The following is a 13121-nucleotide window of genomic DNA, read 5'->3' on the forward strand; positions in this document are numbered from 1 at the left end:
CCTTTTTGATTTTTGTCTCGTTCCTAGCCACGACGCCGCCACCATCGCCGGTCCACCGACGAGCCGGCGTCGGAACCACGACCAGAGGAAGACGTCGCCATTCATGCATGCTCCTGCCACCGCGTTGGGGGTGGGGGAAAGGAACCACCCAGCCGCCGCCGCCATTCACCTTCTGCATTTTCTTCTGCTTGAATTTGTTAGATTTGTTGATTTGGCTTTTTATTTCTACTTGTGTTAAATTTGTGGATGGGTGTTGAGGGAGAGTTTTGGGTTTGTTTTTCTGAGTTTGAGTTCTAGATCTGAGATCTGGGTTCTGATGAAGATAACGATGATGATGTTGATTTTCTAAGTTTTGGTTAGTGTGATGCAGATGGTGATGGAGTGGCAGTGGGTGGTGGTGGTGGTGGTGGTGGTGGTGGTGGTGCTAGTTGTGGCAGTAGTGTTGGTGTTGGTGGTGGTGGTGGTGGAGGAAGTAATTATGTTGGTAGTGGTGAGGGTATTTTTGTCCAAAAAAATAAAAAGGACGATTTTAATACGAAAAAAAAACGTTAAAGATGATTTTAAATCCAAAATTACAAGAGGGACGATTTTGATTCTAGCACAAAACTTTAGGGACCAAAATCGTACTTACCTCTTTTTTTAATAAGTGTATAATTCGAACCAAGTTGGTTTGAATTAGTGTGTGCGTGTGTTTTTGTATAATTCGAACCAAGTTGGTTCAAATTAGTGTGTGCATGTGTTTGTGTATAATTCGAACCAAGCTGATTCGAATTATATAGAAATAGAGTTCGAATCAGGCTAATTCGAACTACATATAAATATGCATTGGTGGATTCACGAAGCAAATTTTGGTTTAACGAATTTGTGTAAAATTTTGTTCCTTTTGGTTTATAATTGTGATTTGCCCTTTTTTATTATATATTCTGTCTTTTTTTAACTACTTTGTGATAATTAAATGAAAACACTGTTTTTTTATAGTAATGTATATAAAATTTTCTCCTCCAGCAAATCTTATTGAGAAAATGCTATGGATAAAGTAATTAATGATATCTTACTTTTCGTAAAACTGTACTAGACGAATGTTGGGATTATTGTAAAATAAATAAAGAAGATAAATATAAAATAGATAAATATAAATATATTTTTATTTTATTATAATAATTTATTAATATTATATGTTGTAAGATATGTATATATATTTATAAAGAGAGAGACATATGTATATTAAAGTGAGTGAGAAATATTGTTTGTAGAAAGAAAGGATTATTATTGTTGTGTGTTGTTATACAGAGGTTTAAGCCTCTATTTATATGTGCATATGATGACATCTTTTTAAACTATAATAAATGAAGTCATTCTTGATAAATTAAGCTTCATTAGAATGGGCATCCACATTAGATCTTATCACAACACTCTCTCTTGGATGACTATTTAGGATTATTGCATCGTTAAATTTTTACTAAAGAAAAACCCAGTAGAAAAAAACCTTAGTGAAGGAAAAAGAGTACAATATCCTTTAGTGATGGGGACTACCTCATTAAAAACCTTGTCAAGAAAAATCCAATGAAAAAAAACATGACCAAGGAAAAAAGAGTACAGTCTCCCCCTTTTGTCGACATCAGTTGATGTCTCGAAATTGGTGCATCCCAATCTCATGTATCAATCTTTCAAAGGAGAATTTTGGGAGTGACTTTCTAAATAAATTTGCCAGATTGTCACTTGAGCGAATTTGTTGGACATCAATTGTCACTTGATTTTGAAGATCATGAGTGAAGAAGAATTTGGGAGAAATATGCTTTGTTCTATCACCTTTGATATATCCGCCTTTAAGTTGAGCAATAAATGCTGTATTATCTTCAAACAGGACAATCGGAGCTATCTTCTGATCAATCAATCCACATGATGATTGAATATATTGGATCAAACTCCTCAGCCAAAAACACTCGCGACTAGCTTCATGTATTGCTAGTATTTCAGCATGATTAGAGGATGTTGCTGCAATTGTCTGTTTTGTGGACCTCTATGATATAGCTGTACCACCATTTGTGAATAGGTATCTTGTTTGAGATCTCCCTTTATGTGGATCGGACAAGTATCCAGCATCTGCATAGCCAACTAATTGTGATTTGGATCCATAGGGATAAAACAATCCCATATCAATCGTTCAATGAAGATATCGAAAGATTTGTTTGATTCCACTTCAATGTCTTCTGGTTGGAGAGGAATTATATCTTGCTAGTAAATTCACAACAAATGATATATCGGGTCGTGTATTATTAGCAAGATATATTAGTGCTCCAATGGCACTAAGATATGGTACTTCAGGAGCAATGATATATTCATTTTCTTCTTTAAGACGAAATTGATCCTTTTCCACATCCAAAGATCTTACGATCATTGGGGTACTCAAGGGGTGTGACTTATTCATATAAAATCTTTTCACGATCTTTTCTGTGTATGTCGTTTAATGAATAAAGATCCCATTTTTTGTATGCTCGATCTGCAGGTTGAGACAAAATTTAGTCTTTCCAAGATCTTTCATCTCAAACTCTTCTTTTAGAGTTTTTATAATTGTTAGAATCTCTTCAGGAGTTCCAATGATATTTAAATCATCAACGTACACAGCAATTATAATGAATCCAGATGCAGTTTTCTTTATGAAAACACACGGGCATATATCATCATTCTTGAATCCGTTTTTGGCCATATACTCAGTAAGACGATTATACCACATTCATCCAGATTGCTTTAGACCATATAAAGATCTTTGTGATTTTACTGAGTATAACCCTTGCGAATATTCATTGGATGGTTTAGATATCTTTAGTCCTTCAGGGACTTTCATATAGATATCCTGATCTAATGAGCCGTGTAAATAGGCTGTTACTATATCCATTAAATGCATATGCAGTTTATGATACGCATATAAACTGACCAAATAACGCAATGTTATAGGAATACGTTTCTTCATAATCTATACCGGGCCTTTGTGAAAAACCTTGTGCGACAAGTCGGGCTTTGTAGCGCACAACTTCATTTTTCTCATTTCGTTTTCTCACAAATACCCATCTGTATCCAATAGGTTTTACATCTTCTGGTCTACGGACTACAGGTCCGAAGACTTCACGTTTTGCAAGTGAGTCAAATTCAGCCTTCATGGCTTCTTTTCATTTTGGTCAATCATTCCTTTGTCGACATTCTTTGACTGATCTTGGCTCAAGATTCTTACTTTCATGCATGATATTTAGTGCCACATTATATGCAAATACTTCATTGACAATTGTCTTATTTCGGTCCTATTTCTCTCCTATAAAGACATAATTTATCGAGATCTCGTCATTTTCACAATTTTCAGGTACCTAAACACCTTCTAGCGTTAAAACTATATCAAAATTTTAGACAACTGCAGGTGTCTCTACTATGTCTTTTTCAACAGGAATCGTATTTACCTATTTTCTTTTTCGAGTATTTTTGTCTTTGGAACCGACAGGCCTACCACGCTTCTGGCGTGAATTTGCTTCGGTGGCAATATGTCCAACTGGGACATCAATTCGAATTGGGGCATTTTCCACTCGTATATAAGATTTGGTTATCCTCTTTGTATCGGAAAATGCATCAAGCAATTCATTTGCTATTCTTTGCAAATGTATAATCTTTTGAACTTCTAGTTCACATTGCCTTGATCAAGGATCTAAATTCATCAAAGATGATGCATTCCAATTAAGTTCCTTTTCAAGAAGCTTATTCTCTCTCCCTAATGTTTGAAATTTTGATTCATCAAAATGACAATCCACAAATCGGGCTTTAAATACATCCCCAGTTTGTATCTCAAGATACCTTACTATAGAAGGAGAATCATATCCAACATATATTCCTAATTTTCTTTAGGGTCCCATTTTGGTACGATTAGGTGGTGCAATGGGAACATATATTGCACACCTGAATATTCTTAAATGGGAAACATTTGGCTGCTGGCCAAAGGCTAATTGCATAGGAGAAAACTGATGGTAACTCGTTGGCCTCAAACGAATAAGTGCTGTGACATGTAAAATAGCATGCCCCCAAACCGAGGTTGGGAGATTTATTCTCATAAGCAAGGGTCTAGCAATTAATTGGAAGCGCTTAATAAGTGATTCTGCTAACCCATTTTGTGTGTGAACATGAGCTACTGGATGTTCAACACTTATTCCATTAGCCATACAATAAGCATCAAAAGCTTGGGAAGTAAATTCAGCAACATTATCAAGACGAATTGCTTTGATTGGATTTTCTGGAAATTGTGCTTTTAATCGAATAATTTGAGCCAGTAATCTCGCAAACGCCAAGTTGCGAGAAGACAATAAGCACACATGTGACCATCTCGAAGATGCGTCTATCAGGCCCATAAAATATCTAAAAGATCCACATGGTGGATGAATAGGTCCACATATATCATCTTGAATTCTTTCTAGGAATTTAGGGGACTTAAATCCAATCTTTACTGGTGATGGCCTTAAAATTAACTTCCCTTGAGAACAAGCAGCACAACAAAATTCACTAGATTTAAGAATCTTCTGGTTCTTTAGTGAATGTCCATGGGAGTTTTCAACAATTCTCCGCATCATGGTTGTTTCCAGATGACCCACTCGGTCGTGCCAAATTATGAATTCATTTGGGCTAGTAAACTTCTGGTTTATAGTGGCATGTGATTCAATTGCACTAATCTCAGTATAATATAACCCAGGTGAAAGTGAGGGAAACTTTTCTAATATAACCTTTTTATTTGAATCATGAGTTGTGATACAGAAGTACTCATGACTTTCCTCATTCATTGTCTCAATATGATATCCATTTTGACAAATATCTTTAAAACTCAACAAGTTTCTCAGAGACTTTGTAGACAATAGTGCATTATTTATTATAAATTTTGTTTCTCCAGGAAACAAAATTATAGCTCTTCCGGAGCCTTCTATCACATTGCTTGAGCCAATAATAGTATTAACACATTCTTCTTTTGGCACCAGATGGGTAAAATATATATCACTTTTGACAATAGTGTGCGAACTTGCACTATCCGCAAGGCATACATCTTCATTATATATTCTTGCCATTTTCTTCAAAGAAAAATAATAATAAAATGAGTAGTATGCACAGTTAAATTGAATACTTAATCGGAATTATTTTTTCTAAGAAATATTGTACATAAAAATAATGTCATATACTAAAATTTTATTGTAAAACATGACACGTTTAATGATTTCAAAATGTATAAATATTAATATTTTATTATTTATATACATCATATTTGAAACTTAAATACATAGAAAATAAAACTTAACAATAAGTTCTTTACATTATTTATTTACATAGATACTTAACAATCCCACATATTAAACTGTTCCATCATTGATCAAATGACCAATATTTCCTTCAGGGTCCTCAAAGAAATCAGATACATCATAATGAGTGGTAGAGTTTTCAGCAACATCATTTGAAACGAAATTTGTCTCCTTTCCTTTGTCGTCTTTTTTCAAAGATGCTTGATAAAGATCGACTAGGTGCCTTACGGTACGACAGGTACGCGACCAATGGCCCTTTCCACCACAACGGAAACACTTATCCTCTGTTGATTTATTTTACCCAATATTTCTTTCTTTATCCCACTTCTAATGAGATCCTCTCTTTTGAATATAATCCATTTTCCTTCCATAATTTTTCTTGTTATTAAAACCTTGCCATTTACCTCTTCTGGGGTAATTTGCCGCATTTACTTCAGGATATGGGGCGGCGCCAGCTGGGCGCGCTTCATGATTTTTCAAGAGCAACTCATTGTTGCGTTCAGCAACACGAAGGTAAGAAATTAACTTAGAATATTTTTTAAACCCTTTTTCTCGATACTGCTGCTCCAGGAGCACATTCGAGGCATGGAAAGTTGAGAAAGTTTTCTCCTACATATCATGATCAGTTATCTTTTTCCCACATAATTTTATTTGTGAGGTGATTCGAAACATTGCAGAATTATATTCATTTATGGACTTAAAATTCTGTAGATGCAAGTGCGTCCATTCATATCGAGCTTGAGGAAGTATCACTGTTTTTTGATGATTATACCTTTCTTCAAGGTCTTTTCAAAGATCTGCAGAATCTTTTAATGTGAGATATTCATTTTTCAATCCTTCGTCAAGATGACGATGAAGAAAAATCATGGCTTTGGCTTTATCCTTTTGGAATGCATTATTTTCAGCCTTAATGGTATCTCCAAGATCCATTAAATCAAGATGGATTTTAGAATCTAATATCCATGATAAATAATTGTTTGCAGATATATCAAGAGCATTGAATTCAAGATGAGAAAGCTTCGACATAATGAAAATTTGTTATCTGAGTCTTTCTAAAAATTTGATTAAAGTCTTGTGCTGATAACGTGTTGTAAAGTAAATAAGAAAGATAAATATAAAATAGAGAAATATAAATATGCTCTTATTTTACTATAATAATTTACTAATATTATTTGTTGTAAGATATGTATATATATTTATAAAGAGAGAGAGAGATATATATGTATATTAAAGTGAGAGAGAAATATTGTTCCGTAGAAAGGAATGATTATTATTATTGTGTGTTATTATACAGAGGGTTAAGCCTCTATTTATATGTGCATATGATGACAATGACATATTTTCAAACTATAATAAATAGAATCATCCTTGAGAAACTAAGCTTCATTGGAATAGACATCCACATCAGATCTTATCACAACAGAAGTGTGATTTTAACTAATTTTAAGTCAAAATCATGTTGTTGCCAATCAAAAGAAACAACTTTTTTAAATTAATTTAAAATAATAATGTTTTGTATAAACATTTAATTATATATTATTATGTTAGTAAAAAATGATTATTTTATATTTACTGTTTAAATAATCATAAAAATGTAATAATTAAGCTACGTGATAATATAAAATTTCTTTACATTATTAATGGTTAATTTAATTAAATTAAACTATTAACTAATTATAATAATTAATCGAGTAAATATTTGTCTATTTTCACGAAAGATAAAGTGATTTTTTTCAAAGAAGAGGTACACTTGAGTTTTCAATTTTTTTTTTTGTTTTGAGACAATATGATCTTTTACTCTGTTAAAAAATTCGTTAAATAGTAATGAAAATTAATTTTGTAGGGAGTTTTGTTTATAATATGTGAGGTTTTAAACTACTACTAACTATTAAAAAAATAATTATAGTACGAATATTTTTTAGAAAAAAATAACATCGAATAAAAAATAAAATAAGAGAACATTAATAATGTTGATAATATTGATATTGGTGATAATGATGGTAGACGAAATAATGATGATGATAAAGTATGATTACACAATAAAAATAAAGAGGTAGAAGTGATAATGACCAGGTTAAAGAAGATGATAGTAGCAGTAATTATAATTAGTCATATTATTAAAAAGAACTTTAGAAGTTTAAAATTCCCACAAAAAACAAATAAAATATCCTACAAAAATAACTATCATTATTGTTGTACGAGATGTCTCTGGAACGGGTTGTGAGATGGATTGGAGACTTGCGAGTCGAGGCGGACGCCGGATTATCTGACTGGAGCAATGGGGTGGGTACCTGCAAAGACACTCTGACGCTCAAGTCAGAATGGATCTAAGAGGTATAAGGTGTGAAGAATGAATGTGTATTTGAGGGGGCCTGGGGCTCCCCTTTATATAAGCGATGATAATTAACTTATCTTATCTTATTTGGTTAAGATAAGGGAGGTATTTGAACTTGATTGTTGGTTAGAAGTTTTAGTGGGCCAGTTCTGGACCTTCTAGAAGGGTGAAGCGGGTCAGACCTGGGTAACCGGGTTCGGGGACCGTTCCAGGTGTAGGATCCGTAACAGTTGCCCCCGGAGCGAGAGAGTGAGGGTGCTCAGTCTCATCGCTGGAGGAACTTTTTCCTTGCCATTGTGGTTTGGCAAGGAGATCGTTGTTTGGTTTTTTCGGTCAAGGTCAAGGATTTGGGGAGTTCCTGGCCGTTTCATGGTCAGGCGAGGAGCGCGTTGTTTGGGGGTTTCATCACATGCCGGGTTTGATGACCGTTCCGAAGAAGGGCCCGGAGATCGGGTCTGGAACAGTTGCCCCCAGAGCATGAGAGTATGCTTTCTTGGTCATAATGCTAAGTCATTGGAGATTCCGATTCTCTATAGTTCGGGAGACTGTGAGGGGCTTGGAAAGGGCGTGACGTCATCCTGCACCAATTGGTAGGATGTTGGTCAGTCTGGCTTTCCGCGAGTTGGAAGACCGTCAGCTCATGCTTGTTTTGTGTGGCCTTTTTTGCACTGTTATTGTGAACTTATTTTAGGCGTCTTGGTGGTTCGATTTCAAGACTTTGTTTATTTAGCTTATTTGAATTTCCGTTTTGTTGGCTTTGCGGGTGATCGATTCACGAGTCATTATTTTTGTTATTTGGATATCCATTTTTTTATTTGGATATCCGTTTTATTGGCTTCGGGGTGATCGATTCTTGGGTAGCCGTTTACTTATTTGGATATCTTTTCTGTTATTTGGATATCTGTTCTGTTGGCCTCGGGGTGATCGATCCCCCGGGGTAGCCGCGTTTAGTTCGTGCCGTCAAACGGGACAATGCTTTTGAAAAAATGAATTTCATTTGTGGTTTGGGTCTTGTTAAAACCTCCCGATGTGGGTAAGAAAGAATGCCCAGTAAGAAAATATACGATTGAATAACTTAAGCAATAAATGAAAGTGAAAAAGGCAAAATATAAAAGGTAAAGAGATAGTCTTAAACGACCTCGGTCTTGTTGCTTTGGAAGGATGTTTATACATATAGTAGCGCCGTAAGTTGGTGGAATTTCAGGATCTTGGGAGGTTGGTCCCGTCTAGTCTTTCGAGCTTGTAGGCTCCTTTTTTGATTACCATCTTGATTTGGTAGGGACCCTCCCAGTTGGGCGTGAGCTTCCCTTCTCCGGGAGTGGGTAGACCGATATCGTATTGTCGTAAGACAAGGTCTTCTGGTCTGAAGTCTCGTCGTACCGTGCTGCCATTGTACCTTAGGCTTATTCTCTGTTTTAGGGCTAGCTCCCGCAGGTGTGCTATGCTCCTGACCTTGTCTGCAAGGTCCCACTCTGCTTCTTTGTCATTTTCTCCCATGGTTCTATATGGACTTTGGTCTTGGAGTGCATCGAGGTTAGCGAGGAAGATGCCTGTCGTGTCTCGAGATCTCTTGCGGAGGGTTGAGTTGGTCTTCTCACACTCTACTGCAACTTCTCGGTCCCCGTGTATTGTTTCGATAGTGCCATTATCGGCCTGAAACTTCATGATTAGGATCTTGGTGAAGATGATAGCGGGTAGGTTGTTGATCATCTTTTTTTCGAGGATGATGTTATAGGCAGTGGAGTCCTTGAGGACTACAAACTCGGAGAGGATGGTCTTCCTCTGGCTTCTGGTTCCGATAGTTAGTGGTAACACTATAGAATTGTCCGATTTAAGAAACTTGTCTCCGAGTCCGGTAACCCCGTTGTGATGGGTTTGCAGATTTTTGTTTCAGAGACCCAGCTTGTCGAAGGATACTCTGAAGAGGATGTTGGAATTAGCTCTGGTGTCGACCAGTATTCTTTTCACAAGTCTGGTTCCGACTTTTTCCGAGATGACGAATGGGGCGTCTTCCACCAAAGTGTCGTGTTGGCAGTCATTGGGAAAAATGTGATTGCCGCTAGAATCGAGGAGATTGGTGCTTGGTTTCTTACGGCTAGGACTTTGAGATCCTTTTTTATTGCTGATTTTGACTTTTTCAACGCGTCCTTTCTGGTGATGACATTTACGATTATGGTGGGGTCGGTTTCTGAACTTTCTTGGGATGCCTATCGTATCGTCTTCGGGTTGCATCCTTCACGTTCTTGTGATCTTTCTCTTTCAGTTCTCTGAGGTTCTCAAATGATTTTGACAAACTCGGAGAGTTTGCCGTCTCGGATGTCTTATTCGAGGGCGTCTTTTAGGTCGAAGCAATCTTGGATTTTATGCACATATCATCGGTGGTAGTTGCAGCTTGTTGCCACCTGTCCGTTACTTTAGCTGTCGCATCTTTGAAAGGATGCCTCGTTCTGCTATTTGGTGGCAGATGTCAGTGATGGGCACATGTAGGGGGTGTAGTTCGAGAACTTTCCAACCTTGGGTGGTCGGTTGGCATTCACGGGTTTGATGTGCTCTTTTGGAGTATCTCTTGATTGTGGGTTACTATGAGGTGCCGTGTTACCGTGCTGCCATTTGTTAGCGGCCATGACTTGGCTTATCTCTTCGTCGTTTACGTATTCCTTTATGATACTTTAAATGTCGTGCATGGTCCAAACTGGTTTGGTGGTGAGGTGTTTCTGGAAGTCTTCATTTATGAGGTTGTTGGTTAGACAGAGATTGGTGACCGAGTCCATGAGTTCGTCGGCCGTTAGGCACTCATCATTAAACTTATTGAGGTATTTTCTTGTGGATTCATCTTTTCTTTGGGTGATTGCAAGCAAGATGATGGGGTGTTTTGCTTTGGTGATCCTGGTGGAGAACTGGGCCATGAACTTTCTGGAGATGTCATAAAAGCTGGCTGTGGAATTTACTATGGTTCCTGAGAGGTCTGAGCTTGGCCACGGTGGTGGCATCAAGGAGGTCGTTCATGATGAGCTTCCTTATAAATTTTCAGTAAGGTTCGAAGGGGGATCATGGCGACAGAGTTTTCATAGGTGAGGGTGAAGAGAGAACTTTTGCGTGGTCTAGAATTCAAAATAAATTTCCGTTGCAAGTATAGCTTTTAAACCAACAAAAGTCCTTTCTTACAAAAGTTTTGGTTGTCACAAGTAACAAACCCCTTTAAAATTGATAACTGAGTATTTAAACCTCGGGTCGTCTTCTCAAGGAATTGCAGAGAGGTATGTTCTTATTATTGGTTATGGAAAACAGTGTTTTTGGGGTTTGAAAAGGTTTTGAACAAGAGAAAGGGATTGTAGGGAATTAATAAATTAATAATGAAAGAATCTCTTGGCAAGGTATGAAAACTGAAATCCTATCCTAGTTATCCTTATCAATGGTGATGAGAATTATATTTTTGCTACCACTTAGTTAACCTTTGCTAAATAAAGGAAGGTCAAGTGGACTAATCAATTTGATCCTCAGGTCCTAGTCAATTCCTAAGGAAAGACTAGAGTTATTGGAATGCGATTCGATTAGTGAAAATAACAATTATCAATCACAATGAGTTTGATAATTCAAGAGTTACCAATTAATCAACCAAAGCCAATAGTAAATAATCTAAATAAAAAAATAGGGAAAAGCAATCATAAATAGAGCAAAACAATCATGAGTCTGAAATACTTCAAATTATATTAATTAAGAAAATCCTAACATGAAAAGTTCATAAGCCAATTGGGCAACATAAATCAGATACAAATAAAAGCATCAGAGTAAATAAAAGTAGAAGAGAAACATAAATTATTGAACCTGGTATGAAGAAACAATCCTAATGACTAAAAGAAATCCTAAATCCTTTAAGAGGAATCCTAATCATAAATCATAAGAGAGAGGAGAGAACCTCTCTCTCTAAAAACTACATCTAAAACCTAAAATTGTGTGTAATGATTGAATCTGAAGTCATCTCCTGAGTCTCTGCATATTCCCTGACTTTAATCTGTGTTTCTGGGCCGAAAACTGGGTTGAAATGCTGCCCAGAATCTCTGCCAGCGACTTTTATAATTCTGCAGATCGTGCACGTCACGCGGCCGCGTCGTCCACGCGATCGCGTCACTCAACGTTTTTCGTACCACGTGTGCGCGTCGTCCACGCATTCGCATTGTTCGTGCAGCTTCCAATCCGCGCGGTCGCGTCAGGCACGCGAACGCGTCACTCTGATTTCTTCCATTTCGCGCGGTCACGTGAGCCATGTGACCGCGTGACTTCTCGCTGGTCATCTCCTCAACTCTTTGTGTTCCTTCCACTTTTGCACGCTTCCTCTTCATGCTCTAAGCCATTCCTGCCCTATGAAGCCTGAAACACTTAACACACAGATCAAGGCATCGAATGGTAATAAGAGAGGATTAAGATTAGCTAAATTAAGACCAAAGAAGCATGTTTTCAATCATAGAACTAAACTAGGAAGGAATTATAAAATCATGCAAATCATATGAATAAGTGGGTGAAAAGTTTGATAAAACCACTCAATTAAATACAATATAAACCATAAAATAGTGGTTTATCAGGCGGCAGATGGCAGAGGTTTGGAACCTAGTGTTAAAGGAGGTGACCTCGTGGGTTTGGAGGAAGAGCTTGAAGAGTTCAAAAGAAGAAGCAACCATGGTGTGTATGGAGCCGAAGTAGCGAGAGAAGATGGGGCCATGGCACTTGCAGAGATGGATGAAGGAGTGGTGAATGAGAGGGTCCAAGAGGTGGAGGTGTCCCACTAAAGGGAGGTGAGACTTTGGGCTCAGAGGATTTGGAATTTCACCGTTAGAGTAGGGCGAAGGTGCATAAAGAGTGTTATCACTAAGAAGGTGATTGCAAGTCGAAGAAACATTGTTCCTTTGAAACTTTGCCATTGGAGTAGGGCGAAGGTGTGTTATCACTAAGAAGGTGATGCAAGTTAAAGAAATACTATTCCTTTTTGCTCACAGTTCCAAGCAGGAAATCAAGTGAGTGAGTTTGAGGATTGCTTTTCTAGGTTATCCATAATGCCGCCACGACGTTGCGAATTCCCCACAGACGGCGCCAATGTACGAGATGTCTCTGGTACGGGTTGTGAGATGGATTGGAGATTTGCGAGTCGAGGTGGATACCGAATTATCTGACTGGAGCAATGGGGTGGGTACCTGCAAAGACACTCCGACACTCAAGTCAGAATGGATCTAAAAGGTATAAAATGTGAGGAATGAAAGAGTACCTAAAAAGGCCTGGGACTCCCCTTTATATAAGTAATGATAATTAACTTATCTTATTTGATTAAGATAAGGAAGGTATTTGAATTTGATTGTTGGTTAAAAGCTCTAGTGGGTCAGCTCCGAACCTTCTAGAAGGGTAAAGCGAGTCGTACCCGAGTAACCGAGTTCGGAGACCGTTCTTAGTGTAGGATCCGTGGGCCGGATTCGTAACAA

This window comes from Arachis duranensis, chromosome 10, assembly GCF_000817695.3.
Source record: "Arachis duranensis cultivar V14167 chromosome 10, aradu.V14167.gnm2.J7QH, whole genome shotgun sequence".
Lineage (NCBI taxonomy): Eukaryota > Viridiplantae > Streptophyta > Magnoliopsida > Fabales > Fabaceae > Arachis > Arachis duranensis.